The sequence below is a fragment of the Oryctolagus cuniculus genome, chromosome 19 (genome assembly GCF_964237555.1).
Source record: "Oryctolagus cuniculus chromosome 19, mOryCun1.1, whole genome shotgun sequence".
Taxonomy (NCBI): domain Eukaryota; kingdom Metazoa; phylum Chordata; class Mammalia; order Lagomorpha; family Leporidae; genus Oryctolagus; species Oryctolagus cuniculus.
In genome coordinates this window covers 4,068,770-4,082,001 of record NC_091450.1, presented here as the reverse complement: position 1 = coordinate 4,082,001, position 13,232 = coordinate 4,068,770, and the positions used below count along the sequence as shown (strand labels likewise).

Genomic DNA, 13,232 nt, shown 5'->3' with positions numbered 1-13,232 from the left:
CATTTGCCAAAGATATTTTCTAATATATGATTTGAATTCCCTGTGATCTTTTGCTTTGAGGTTTCATTCATTTACCTTCTTTCATATTGATGGCCATGTTTCTGTGTTTCTGGGTGTAACACATCTTTAAGCATCTTTTGCAGGGCTGGACGAGTGGCCACAAAGTCTTTCAATTTCTGTTTGCTATGAAAGGTCTTTATTTCACCTTCATTCACAAATGAGAGCTTGGCAGGATATAATATTCTGGGCTGGCAGTTTTTCTGTCTTAGTACCTGGGCTATATCTCACCATTCCCTCCTAGCTTGTAGGGTTTCTGATGAGAAGTCAGCTGTGAGTCTGATTGGAGATCCTCTGAGAGTAATCTGACGTTTCTCTCTTGCACATTTTAGGATCTTTTCTTTCTGTTTCACTGTGATAAGTTTACTTACAACGTGTCAAGGTGATGATCTCTTTGGGTCATGTTTATTAGCTGTTCTATGAGCTTCCTGTACTAGGGTGTCTCTGTCCTTCTCCAAACCTGGGGAACTTTCTGCTAATATCTCACTAAAAAGGCCTTCTAATCCTTTCTCTCTCTCCATGCCTTCAGGAACTCCTAGAACCCGAATGTTGGTTTTTTTAATAGTATCCTGAAGATTCCCGACAATATTTTTTAGATTTCTAATTTCCTCTTCTCTTCTTTGGTTTGATTGTATATTTTCCTGTGCTCTGTCTTCTAAGTCCGATATTCTTTCTTCTGCTTCACCCATTCTGTTTTTAAGGCTTTCTAATGTGTTTGTCATTTGATCTACTGAATTCTTCATTTAATTATGATTTCTCTTCACTATCACATTGTGATTTAATGCTGTAACTAGTACTCAAACAGTATTTTTCACTCTGTGTTTCTATATGGGTACAAACTGTTGAAATATTTACTTAATATATGCTAAACTGATCTTCTGTATATAAAGAGAATTGAAAATGAATCTTGATGTGAATGGAAGGGGAGAGGGAGCAGGAAAGGGGAGGGTTGCGGGTGGGAGGGAAGTTATGGGAGCGGGGACCATTGTAATCCATAAGCTGTGCTTTGGAAATTTATATTCATTAAATAAAAGTTTAAAAAAAGGCTTACATACCATTAGAAAGTACTTACACAAGCAGAGAAATAACTTTCATATAAAAATTTTTCAATTAAATGCTCTAAAAAAGCAATGAGGAGAAAATATTTTCCATTATTTCCAAGTGGCAAAACTGATCTTAGTTCTGATTTTGCATTTTTCTCTCCCAGTATTTAGGTTCAGGGACCTGGACATAGTCCAATGGACACTTTCATCCTATAGTCAAACACCTGAGAAATGACCTTCGGCACACTATGTGCAGATGTAAGAGGAAATGGCAAAAAAGGGAGAAGCCGCTGTCAAGACACATGAATAGTGGGCGGTATAATGTTGGTACACTACTGGTTTGTGCCATGATGTTGGCTTAGTTTGGGCTGGGCTGAAATTTATTGCTGTGTGTCTTTTGGTGAATGTCATCAAAATGCAGTGGTCCAGAAGCCTAAGATGGTAGAACAGCTACAGATTCAGTGTCTGCAATTGGGATGCAACAGAAGTCCTCCAAGCACCTGTGTGCAATTTCAGCTGAGCCTCTAGGGGCAGTGGTGCTGTGGACTGCATTCCTGAGGGTGGAGCATAGTCCTAGTAGGGGCATGAGCTTTCACTGCTGTTATAGACACATGGTAATGGGAAGGCATCCAGGATGGTGACAGCAGAGTAGAGGACAGGAATCTACATTCATAACTCACTACAGAGTCCTTCATTCTTACTGATGCAGAAGAGGAAAAATGGAATCAATGTAACCCTATCTCACCTCCTTGGGTGAATTTCACATACTTTCATGGCCCCCCTTTTTTTCCAGGGTCAATACTGGAGATATTTCAGAAAACTTTACTTCAAGCATCTCTCAGCTTGCATCATCAGGAACTGTTGCAGTACAATCAGGTAAGTGCCTTAATCCAGCTTTATTTGCAGATCATCAAACCAGCAATGATGCAGAAGGCTCAATAATTTCTAGAGGGAATAGATAGAAGCTTTTAGCAATGATGCCATAAATGCATATTAATGATGCTCAGTGGAAGTCATTTCACATATTGAACAAAAAGAAAATTCCAACTGCATGAGGGTGATTGGTTCTATCTCTATAGTTTAGTTTTTCTTTATTTTTCTATTAATTGTGATATCACACACATCTCCATTTGAGATATTGACATTTTTCTCACTTTTTAAGAGTATATTGCTTGAATTAAATTGAGAAAAAAGATGTTTAAATTTCAAATATTTCTTGAGAACATCATCATACAAATAAATACACACCCCACTGTGTTATGCTAATTTAGAATCTATTGCTTATTATTTTTGTTTTGGTACCCTTTATCCAACTTTGCTCTGCCTCTCTTACCTCCTTCCACCCCCTTCCCAGTCTTAACCTATTGCTTCCTATATTCATATAGACTTACTTTTTTTATTCCACATATGAGGGAATATATGGGGTTTCTCTTCCTGGGTCTAATTTACTTCACTTAACAAAATGTCCTCTAGATCAATCCTTTATGCTGTTAATGACAGAATTTCACTCTTTTCCATAAAAGAATACTGTTGCTTTGAGTGTCTGTTCCACATTATCCTTATCTATTCATCCATGGGTAGGCATCATTCCCACCAACAGTGTATAAGTTCGAATTTCTCCATATTCTCACTGGAATTTGTTACTTTTCTTCCTTTTTGATAATTACCAATATAACTAATGTGAGATAACATCTTATTGTCATTTTTATTTTCATTTCCAAATTGGCTAATGATATCAAGCATTTTTTATGCAATTGTTAGCCATTTGAATTTTTGTTTACAGAAATATCTGTTTACATTCTTTTCTAATTTTAATTGTGTTGTCTTTTTGTTTATTCTGTCATTTAAAAATATATAATATTTATGTCAAAGTCTGCGAAAGAGAGGAAGACAGATATATATAAACAGACACACAGACACAGACAAACACACACACATATAGAGGCAGAGAGAGAGAGGGAAAGCGAGAGAGAGAGAGAGAAACTCTGTCCACTCTTTTTTTTTACTCTCAAATGCCCACAACAGCCAGGGCTGGCCTCTGGCATGAGCCAGGTGTTAGGAAAATGACCAGTCTGCCATGTTGGAGGCAGCAACTAAATTACTTGAGCCATCACTCAATTACTGCCTCCCAAGATCAGCATTGTTGGAAAGTTGAATCAGGAGCCAGAGCTGGAATGGAATCCAGGCAGCCTGACAAGGGGCATGGGTGTCCTAGCATCTAGGAAAACAGTATTCAGTTCTTTCAGTTATTTATATGTACTAGGTATTAATCTTTTGTTAGATGAATGATGTTCAAAATATCTATACATTTTGTAGATTGTCTCTTCAATCTGTTATTTCTTTTGCTATGGGAAAGTTTCATAGTTTATCTTGAAATATTTTCTCTAGGTTTTCTTCTAGTTGTTTCCTAGTTTCAGATCTAATAAGTCAGGCTTTTAATTCATTTGACTCAGTTTTTGTATGTGGTGAGAAGTAGGCTTCAAGAATCACTCTTCTGGATCACTACGTATTGAAAAGGCTGTTCATTTTCCAATATGTGTTTTGGCAAATTTGTCAAGAATTCCTTGGCTATAGATGTGAATATTTATTTCTGAAATCTCTATGCCATTCCATTGTTATATGTGTTTGCTTTTTATGCCAGAAACATGCTGTTTTGGTCATAATAGCTATGTGCATTTTTTGAGTTAACATTTTAAATTTACACAATAATCAAAGGCTTAATGTTCCACTAAATAATGACTACATGTAAAAAAAAAAACATAGTTCAGCAGGATCATATGCAAGATTTTTGTGTATTTTTTGAAATTAGCCATTAGGAAATTAGGAATGCAGCGAGATTTTTTCTTTTTGCTCAAGATTGCTTTGTCTATTCAGGGTCCTGTGTGTTTATATGAATTTTAGGAATTCTTTTTATAACTATGTAAAAAATTCTATTGTTATTTTGAAAGAGATAGGATTGAATATGTAAGTCAGTTATGGGTAGTGTTCACTTTTTTATTTTTTTTGACAGGCAGAGTTAGACAGTGAGAGAGAGAGAGAGAGAGAGAGGTCTTCCTTCAGTTGGTTCATCCCCCAAATGGCCGCTACAGCTGGTGCGCTGCAGCCAGCGCTCTGCGCCAATCTGAAGCCAGGAGCCAGGTGCCTCCTCCTGGTCTCCCATGTGGGTGCAAGGCCCAAGCACTTGGGCCATTCTCCACTGACTTCCTGGGCCACAGCAGAGAGTTGGAATGGAAGAGGAGCAATTGGGACAGAATCTGGTGCCCCAACCAGGACCAGAACCCAGAGTGCAGGCGTCGCAGGCAGAGGGTTAGCCAAGTGAGCTGTGGCGCCAGCCATGTTAACTTTTAATAATATAAACTCTCCAGTTCTTGAACATTAAAGGCATTTCTTTTTTTTCTTTAATTTTTCATCAACATTTTGAAATTTTCCCTGTAGAGGTCATTCATAACCTTGGTTAAGTTGACTACTAGGGGTTTGTGCTGTGGCATAGCAGGTAAAACTTCCACCTGCAGTGCCAAGATCCCACATGGGCGCTGGCCAGTACCAGCTGCTCCACTTCCTATCCAGCTCTCTGCTGTGGCCTGGGAAATCAGTAGAAGATGGCTCAAGATCTTGGGCCCCTACACTCATTTGGGAGACCCGGAAGAAGTTTCTGGCTTCAGATCAGCGCAGCTCTGGCTATTGTGGCCAATTGGGGTGTGAACCAGCAGATGCAAGACATCTCTCTTTCTGTCTCTCCTTCTCTCTGTGTGTAACTATGACTTTCAAATAAATAATTAAATCTTAAAAATAAATTGACTACTAGATATTTTGTTTTGTAGTAGCTATCATGTAAGATACTACTTCTCTGATTTCTTTATCAATGTGTTTGTTATTGACATATAAAACTGCTACTAATTTTTGTGTGTTGAATTTGTGTCCTGTAACTTTACTGTATTTCTTTATCAAGTCTTATAGCCTCTTGGTAGAATCTGTAGGTGTTTCTATATACAGAAACATATAATCTGCAAACAGGGAAATTTTGATTTCTTTCTTTCCTACTTATATGATCTTTTAATTCTTTTTTTATTTTTTCCTTATTCCTTTGGCTAAGATTTATGCTACATTTATGAGAGAAATAAGAGTAGATATTCTTTTTTTGTGCTAGATAGTAAAAGAAAAATCTTCAGTGTTTCCCAATTTAACATATCTACTCTGGTATGTCAATACTTGTTTAGCATTTATTATATTGATCTATGAAACTATCATACTTAATTTCTTTGAGATTTTGGAAGTAGAATACCATCAGATGCTTTTTGCTGCATCCATTGAGATGATTGTAAAAGATTTGAATCTTTCATTCTTTTGTGATGCATTACATGTACTGATTTTTATATGTTGAATAATCCTTGGAAAAATTTCCCATGTTCATGGTGAATGATAATTTAATGTGCTGTTGTATTCTATTTGCTAATATCTTGTTCAGAATTTCTGCATGTTTACAGTTTCTTTTTTGGTTGTTATGTTCCTATCTGGTTTTGGTATCAGGGAAAGTTACCTCTTCAGATGGATTTAGAGGGATTCCTGCTTTCTGGAAAAGCTTGAAAAGATTATTCCCTAAAATTTTAGTGGAATTCAGCAGCAAAACCATCAAGTCCTAGGTTTTTATTCATTGGGGAATTTCATTAACTGATTCAACTTCACTATTAGTCATTGGTGCACTCAAGTTTTCCATTTGTTCATGGTACAATTTTGATATATTATATGTTTGAAGAAATGTATTCATTTATCTTAGGTTTTCCACATTCTTGGTATATAGTTGTTTATGATAGTCTCTAATAATCCTTCATATTTCTCTGGTATCAGTTTTGCAAGATTCCTTTGTATCTTTATTATTATTAATTTGCATTCTTCTCTTTTTATCTTGATCAGTCCAGCCACAAGTTTGTTGAGTTTCTGATACTTTCAAGAAAACAAGTCTTCATTTCATTGAATATTTGTATTTTTAGACTCTATTTCATTCGCTATTTTTCTATCAGTGATATTTCTAGTCTTTCACTAACTTTTGTTTTGTGGTGTTATACTTTTTCAGGATTTTGAGATGCTTTATTAGATTGTTTATATGAAAAATTTTCTTCTGCAAATCTAGTTGCCTCCACTGCCCAGCAGTCACTGGCTTCACTTCCTCCTCCTCTTTTTGCTGAGCCACTTGCTCCCTAGAGCTATAACCATTATCTCGGTCCCACAGCAGGAGCCATTCCTACTGGGCGGCCAGGTTGTGCCGCTTGGCTTTTCTGCTCAGATTTACTTCGTGCTACTCCTGATGGTGACTACAGCTCTACCACCTTTACCTCAGACCCCAGACCCTCAGGCGCTGCCCCCACCCTTTTCCTTCCTTACTTCTAGGAGGGAAAGGCTCCTGTGTGATCCCCCAGCCTCGAGCTCCAGCAGCTCTGCCCAATTGCAGCCTCTGGATGGCTGGAGGCACCCATAGGGCAGCGCCGAAGAAGCGGAGAAAGAAGGTATGGGCCAGTCTGGTGGATCAGCTGCCCAACTGCTTCCACTAGCGTCAGCCACACTGGACGAGTCTGGAGGGTTACTGGAGACCGGTGGCAGGCCAGAGCAGGGCTCAGGAGGTCCCAGGCCAGGCCACCTTCTAGGGCCCAGCTCCTGGAACCACAAGCCAACTGCAACTCCCAGCACCTGGACTACACCCGCTCAGAAAAGAGGTTTTAAAATCAAAGATAGGAAAATCAGAGAAAGTTACCCTTTCCACCAGCCAGCTTGTTAATGGTATACACTTGCGTGAACAACGAAAAATAAAGACAGAAAAGCAAATATAAGTTCCAGTAACCAAGATCACTCCTACAAAAAGAAACAAAGGTAACTTTTGGCAAGAGTATGTTTCATCTTTATAGAATTCAAAAGCAGGAAATAAAAGGCCTTTTAAAAATACAAAGGACAGTAAAATTATGCATTTGAAGAAATCAGCATTTCTAACTGAAGTGGGACAAAAGGAAAATTATGCTGGTGTGAAATGTAGTGATCTACCTTCTCCTACTGTTCTTACAGAGCCTCCTAGTCACTGGATTGGAAGCCATATTGAAAATTGCAACCAAAACGGGGAGCTAATGGCAGTGCACTTGAAAACACTGCTGAAATTCAAACTTAAGATTTCAGATTTCAATACATATGTAAAACATATTTTTTCCCAACTCCCTGGACCCTTGGATGTTGCTACAGATCTGGAAAGCTGCCTTGATGCATTGTAAGAGTACAAAAGATCAGTTTAAAAAGCTACATATAAACAGATGCTTTTTATTGTCTTTCTGTGTTTCAATTACATTTTTCTTTGTATTTGCTAATGGGATATTTTCTTCCATTCTGTTTTTTTTTTTCAAAGGAAACAGGTTTTTTTTAAAACCTTTCTCACCTTAAGTATGCAAAGTACAAATTCCACAAAATGTTATTTTTTTACTTTGTATTTACAAATATACAAAATAGAAGTTCGCTTTAAGACAAGGAACTATATAAAAAAACATTTGTTCTGCTTAAGACATTTTTGGGAATAACCCCATTGTACAAATTATTGCACATCTGAAACCACAGTGCATAGCAGACTACATCAAAATGTTAAGGAACTTAAACCAGGTCTATTTACCCGACTTAAGTCATACATATAGATCAAAAGACAAAAATAGATTTTCCTTGTCAATGTATGCGGCAGTTTGAGAACTTTGGCTTCCTCATTTGTTACCTTTACAATAATAACACTCACCAAGCAGCATCATTTAGGCTATAAATGCATATTTTCTGAACCTGAATGTCTTTCTTCTTGTAACATGTTAAAGCCATTAGGCTTTTAGAAGGCAAATAGAATACAAGATGATTTTTACACTTATATTGCATCAAATCATAAGTCAAGGGAATTCTGGTCTCACCCCCAACTCATGGATCTAATTGATTCCCTGATATCCACAACTTCCAGTTACCACCGTGGGCGTCCCTTGTTAAATCCAGGAATATTCAAGTTGGATTTGGAATTGGAATGGTAGAAGATCCAGTCACAGACCCCAAATGCTCTTGGATTTTTGCCGACAGGATTCCTCCTGTCTCCTGATTATCCATTCACAAGTTGGCTCATTGGGAACTTGATCATGATTGTAGGGCTTTCTGCTTACGCTACCCCCTCCTTAGGAAGACAGCGTGAAAGCAAAAAATACTGAATCCTCTTCTGGCAGTGTGGGTCCTGTCCACTGTCGGGGGTTTAAAAGTGCCTCTTCATGTGTAAGGTGAAGTGGTCTGACCTGGAGAATGCCTGGTTTCACTTCTTGCATTAGAATGGGTGGTGCCTGGTGTGTTTGCGGTAGTGCCTAGTCAGTTCCTCAGAGCCGGCAGACTTCCACCCACAGCCATCCCATTCTCAGTGACAGGGCTTCTCACCTGTGTGGGTTCCCAGGTGTGCCTTGGGATGAGAACTCTTTGTGTAGGTTTTGCCACAGTCCAAGTAATCACCAAGTGTAGGTGGCTGTCCTATTTCGGGGCCACCACCTTCTCCCCGTTTGGCTTGGGCTCTTCTGGCAAGCAGGAACCAGGTGGTGTGAGCTCTTGGTATTGGAGAGGCAGCACCGATGGCTGCATCTGGTCCAGTAGGACAGGATGGAGGCCCCTGGGGAGTGACAGGGCAGGGTGACAGTCCCAGCAGCTCTGCGCTTCCTTAGCACCTAGGGCCCAGGTAGTCCTGCTGGGGAGCTGCTGCCCCAAGAGAAAGTCGTCTGCAGTAGGCAGGTGGCCTTTGCTGAGAGGAAGGGTCCAGTAGCCAAGTGGCCTCCAGGGACCATCCTAGGGTGCACAAGAAGAGGCCTCCTGTTTAATCTTGGGGCACAGGCTCCATGGCCCACTGCTGTAGGGCACAACCACCACTGGGTGGCTGCTGTCATGGGTGCCTTTGCTAACACTGATAGCCAACAGGCTGCATTACTAGCCAGGCATGCTCTGGGAGCCTTCAACACAAACTTGTCCATCAGCCCGCCACCTGGCGGCTGGGGCAGGATGTGCACGGGATCCAATTCAGGCTGCAGGAGCTCCGCCAGGAAACCACCTGAGGCCTCAGGTGGTTGATGTCCGCCAGGTTGAAGGGAGCCGTGGGAGGGGATGCAGACTCCTGGCCACAGGGCAGGCCATCGCCCATGCCGACCGGCACCATGCCCGGGTCGTCCCCGGCGCGGATCCAGTAGCTGAAACTGCAGGTGGAGGGCGCGCTGGCGGGCCCGGTGCTAGACGGGAGGACGAGGATGAAGCGATGGTGGTGGGCACCGACTCCTGATGGGACAGCGAGGTGGACAAAATAAAGTCTAGATCCAGGAGGTCGCTGAACTACTCGGTCTCCCTCCGCGGTAAGAGCGCCAGGCTGCCACAAGCCACAATGGCTCTGCTGCTCTCCAGGTCTGTGGCCACAGTCGCCGCCGGCAGGTCATAGGGGCGGCCTGGAAGCACTAGAGGAAGTCCCTTCATGTGAGAGACCTTCTGCCGCCAGCGGTTATTCGGGACACTTGCTGGCCGCAGTGTCTCCTCCCTTCCTGCCGGGCCAGACGCGAACGTGGAGAAGGAGCAGAGCAGTGCCTCGCTGACAGCCACGTCAGGCCCGCCGGGCGCCTGGGTGGCTGCCTCAGTAACGTGGGGGCCCAGACAGTACCCGGGAGCCCGAAGCAGTGAGGCTACCCGAACCGCAAAGCCAGGGAAGGGGGGCCCTTAGAAACAAAGACAAATCCAAAACCCCGGAATTGCCCGAGATGCTGTTGCTTTCGATTAAATATAAATTGAAGGTGTCTTGTTTTAAAAATGTTTCTTAGTGTACAAAAGTTCTTGGAAAAGTTGTAAACTCTTATAAAAACAGAGAATCAACAAGGTGAGTAGTAGGTCCGGTGGCCAGGCTGTCTCTTTTCCATTCAGCACCTTCCCGCCCCTGTCGCAGTCACTGTGGCGGTGGCCAGGGCTGCGGGGGGAGGGGCGGGGGCGCTGCCAGGTGAGCAAGGCCGCGCTGGCGCGGAGCTGCAGACTCCGTGGTGGCACAGGGCGGGGAGTACTGGGGGCTGGGCGGGCCCCTGCTGCCTTAGGCCCAGGCCACTGGGGGATCGGGGGATAGGTCCCAGAGCGGGGCAGAGGGGCGAGGTGGGGCAACTCTGGCTCCAGGTGCCACCGACTCTGTCCCCACGGGCCCCCAGCCGCGCTCCTTCTCCCTGGCCAGGGAACTGCAGCCCGTTATGTTTTCTACCTTGTCATTTATCTGTTAACTCTCCTGCTGTCTAATTTGTACGCAGCCATCATTTCACATTTTTACTGTTTATGTTTATTTCTGTGTTTTCCAGGATGCAAGCACTATCTATAACGCTTTTCTTAGCCTACCCCAATGAGTACACCTCTAATTTCTTGCCTATTTTGCATTTGTTGGTAATGCCAGAACAATATCAAATGATAATAATAATAATAGCAATTGTGGTAGAACACTTTTTATGAAATTCTCTTATATTTTAGAATTATGCTTCTTATTTCTCCTTTAAACATGGGGCCAATTTTTGGTTGACTGAGTTGAACAATTTCATGAGGCTGGAAATATTCATCAATTTAATATGATATAATAAATCATGTATCTATATTATACAAAATAGTGGACATTAATTTGTTAAGTGCCTTTCAGCATTAATGAATATGACTATGCATTTTTCTTCTAGCATATATTTAAATGAACTCTGTGAATATATATCATATTTAATCAATCTGTGTTGCTGGGATAAATTCTTCATGATAATGAGAATTAGTTTTTTTAATAGTAACTTCTTTTTGTGACAAGGGTATCACATTCATTTTGATAGCTATGAAAAACAAAGCAGTGGTATGGAAGAAGCTTAATAAAACTACAAACGATGTTAAAAATTGAAAAATGCTGGTTGGCGCCGTGGCTTACTAGGCTAATCCTCCGCCTTGCAGCGCTGACACAGGGTTCTAGTCCCGGTCCGGGCATGCCGAATTCTGTCCCGTTGCCCCTCTTCCAGGCCAGCTCTCTGCTGTAGCCAGGGAGTACAGTGGAGGATGACCCAAAGTACTTGGGCCCTGCACCCCATGGGAGACCAGGATAAGTACCTGGCTCCTACCATCGGATCAGCGTGGTGCACCGGCCGCAGCGGCCATTGGAGGGTGAACCAATGGCAAAAGGAAGACCTTTCTCTCTGTCTCTCTCTCTCTCTCTCTCTCTCTCTCACTGTCCACTCTTCCTGTCAAAAAATAAAAATAAAAAGATTGAAAAATGCTTTACCATTGGATAGCTAACAAAGTAATTCTGATTATTTTTATTCCACTCAACAGCATTTACTCAACAGCAGAATTATGATTTTATTGGTTATTTAAAAATACTTTCAAAGCTGAAAATTTGATCCTATCTGAATTTAGTTTGAACAATTTCTGTGCCAAATTGGGGAAAACAATTTTTAAAAGCAGAAATCAAATTTCATGTACCTATAAATTGTCTATTGTGATAAGATAGGCATGATTTTAGAGAAGCTATATAATTTGACAAATAACAACCTGTGCTAAGTCTGAAATTAAAACAATATCCAGCCTGAAGAACTTCTAGTGTGCAATCTAAACTCACTTTTGTGAAAAGAGTAATGTAATCATTGCTATTGAATTCAAATAAAAATTAGTAGAATTATGGTTTACAGCTTGTTCGTGGACATTTGACATCATCAAAATGGTCACCATTTTTTTCTGGGTTTTAGATAAGCTTTTGTACATGATCTGGACAAATAAGTGAATTTATTTTAAAATCCTTTCCAATAGCAAATGGAGCTAATCTTGCAACCACAATTTATGAGAATATGAAGGGGAAAATGAACCAACAATTGACCTGTAATAAATTTCTTTTTTGTACAATAAGAATATTTCAGGGCCGACGCTATGGCTCACTTGGTTAATCCTCCGGTTGCGGCGCTGGCATCCCATATAGGCACCGGGTTCTAGTCCCGGTTGCTCCTCTTCCAGCCCAGCTCTCTGCTGTGGCCCTCCAGTGGAGGATGGCCCAAGTGCTTGGGTGCCTGCACCCGCGTGGGAGACCAGGGAGAGGCACCTGGCTCCTGGCTTCGGATCAGTGCAGTGCCGGCTGTAGCGGCCATTTGGGGAGTGAACCAACAGAAGCAAGATCTCTCTCTTTCTCTCTCTCACTTTCTGTAACTCTACCTGTTAAATAAATAAATAAAATCTTTAATTTTTTTTTCATTTTTATATTAGTTCCGTTTAAATGCTTTCTAATAAGATCAAAAATTAGTGTTCACCAAAAATTGAGGTCCAAGCTTCTGTGTCTGATTGGAATTCTTTTAATGTAATTAATTATTCAATTAATTGTAAGGGATGGGGTAGAGCAACAGTTGAAGGATTTTATCTACAATTGGATTATAATCCTGATATATTTATTTGTGAGTCTTCAAATTTTCCAAAGAGATTTTGCTTAATAGAAGATGCTGCTGCTGCCAGGGTTCAGAAGATTGAAAAATTCTGCTTTGGATGGAAAGTCAGAAGCAGCTTAACTTTTATGCAAATTCATTCTTGTTCATTGACAAAGTTCATACAGCACGTTCGGAGAAACGTTTCTGTGCAAAGGATGATGGTCAGACACGGAAGCAATGAGTACAATAATTTGCTTGTGATAAGTTTTGAGTTAAATGGAAAGAGGGGCATCAGTCGCTTTAAGATGTAGGATGCAAGTATCTGATCTTGTGCAAGATGTATGACGGTCACAGAAGGACGTATCCCAAAATATTGCAGTCAGAATTCATTGAAAACTGACAATACATAGTGAGACATGGTGTGGAAAATCACAGGAACACTGAAAAGTGTGAAAACTGCCCAAAGACACGGCGGCTGCTAGGGCGCCCAAGGAAGGAAGCGGCCGCTGCTGTGGGCCAGGCAGGGGACCCAAAGATGCGGCAACTGAGGGGGCCCGCGCGGGGGACCAAGGACGCTGCGGCCGCGGAGGTGCCCGTGGAAGGAGGCGGCGGCGGCTGGGGGCTGCGCGGGGGCCCAAAAACGCGGTGGCAGCGAGAGTGCCCGAGTAAGAAGGAGGTGGCGGCGGCGGCGGGCAATGAAGCCGCGGCTGCTGGG

At 41.8% G+C, this 13,232-nt stretch overlaps 2 pseudogenes; one reads left to right on the top strand and one right to left on the bottom strand.

The window, feature by feature from the left end:
• The first annotated feature begins 1,348 nt into the window (after positions 1-1,348).
• LOC100344627 (proline-rich nuclear receptor coactivator 1-like) lies at positions 1,349-8,199 on the top strand (annotated as a pseudogene).
• LOC100344374 (Krueppel-like factor 4 pseudogene) lies at positions 7,881-12,809 on the bottom strand (annotated as a pseudogene).
• Positions 12,810-13,232: the final 423 nt, after the last annotated feature.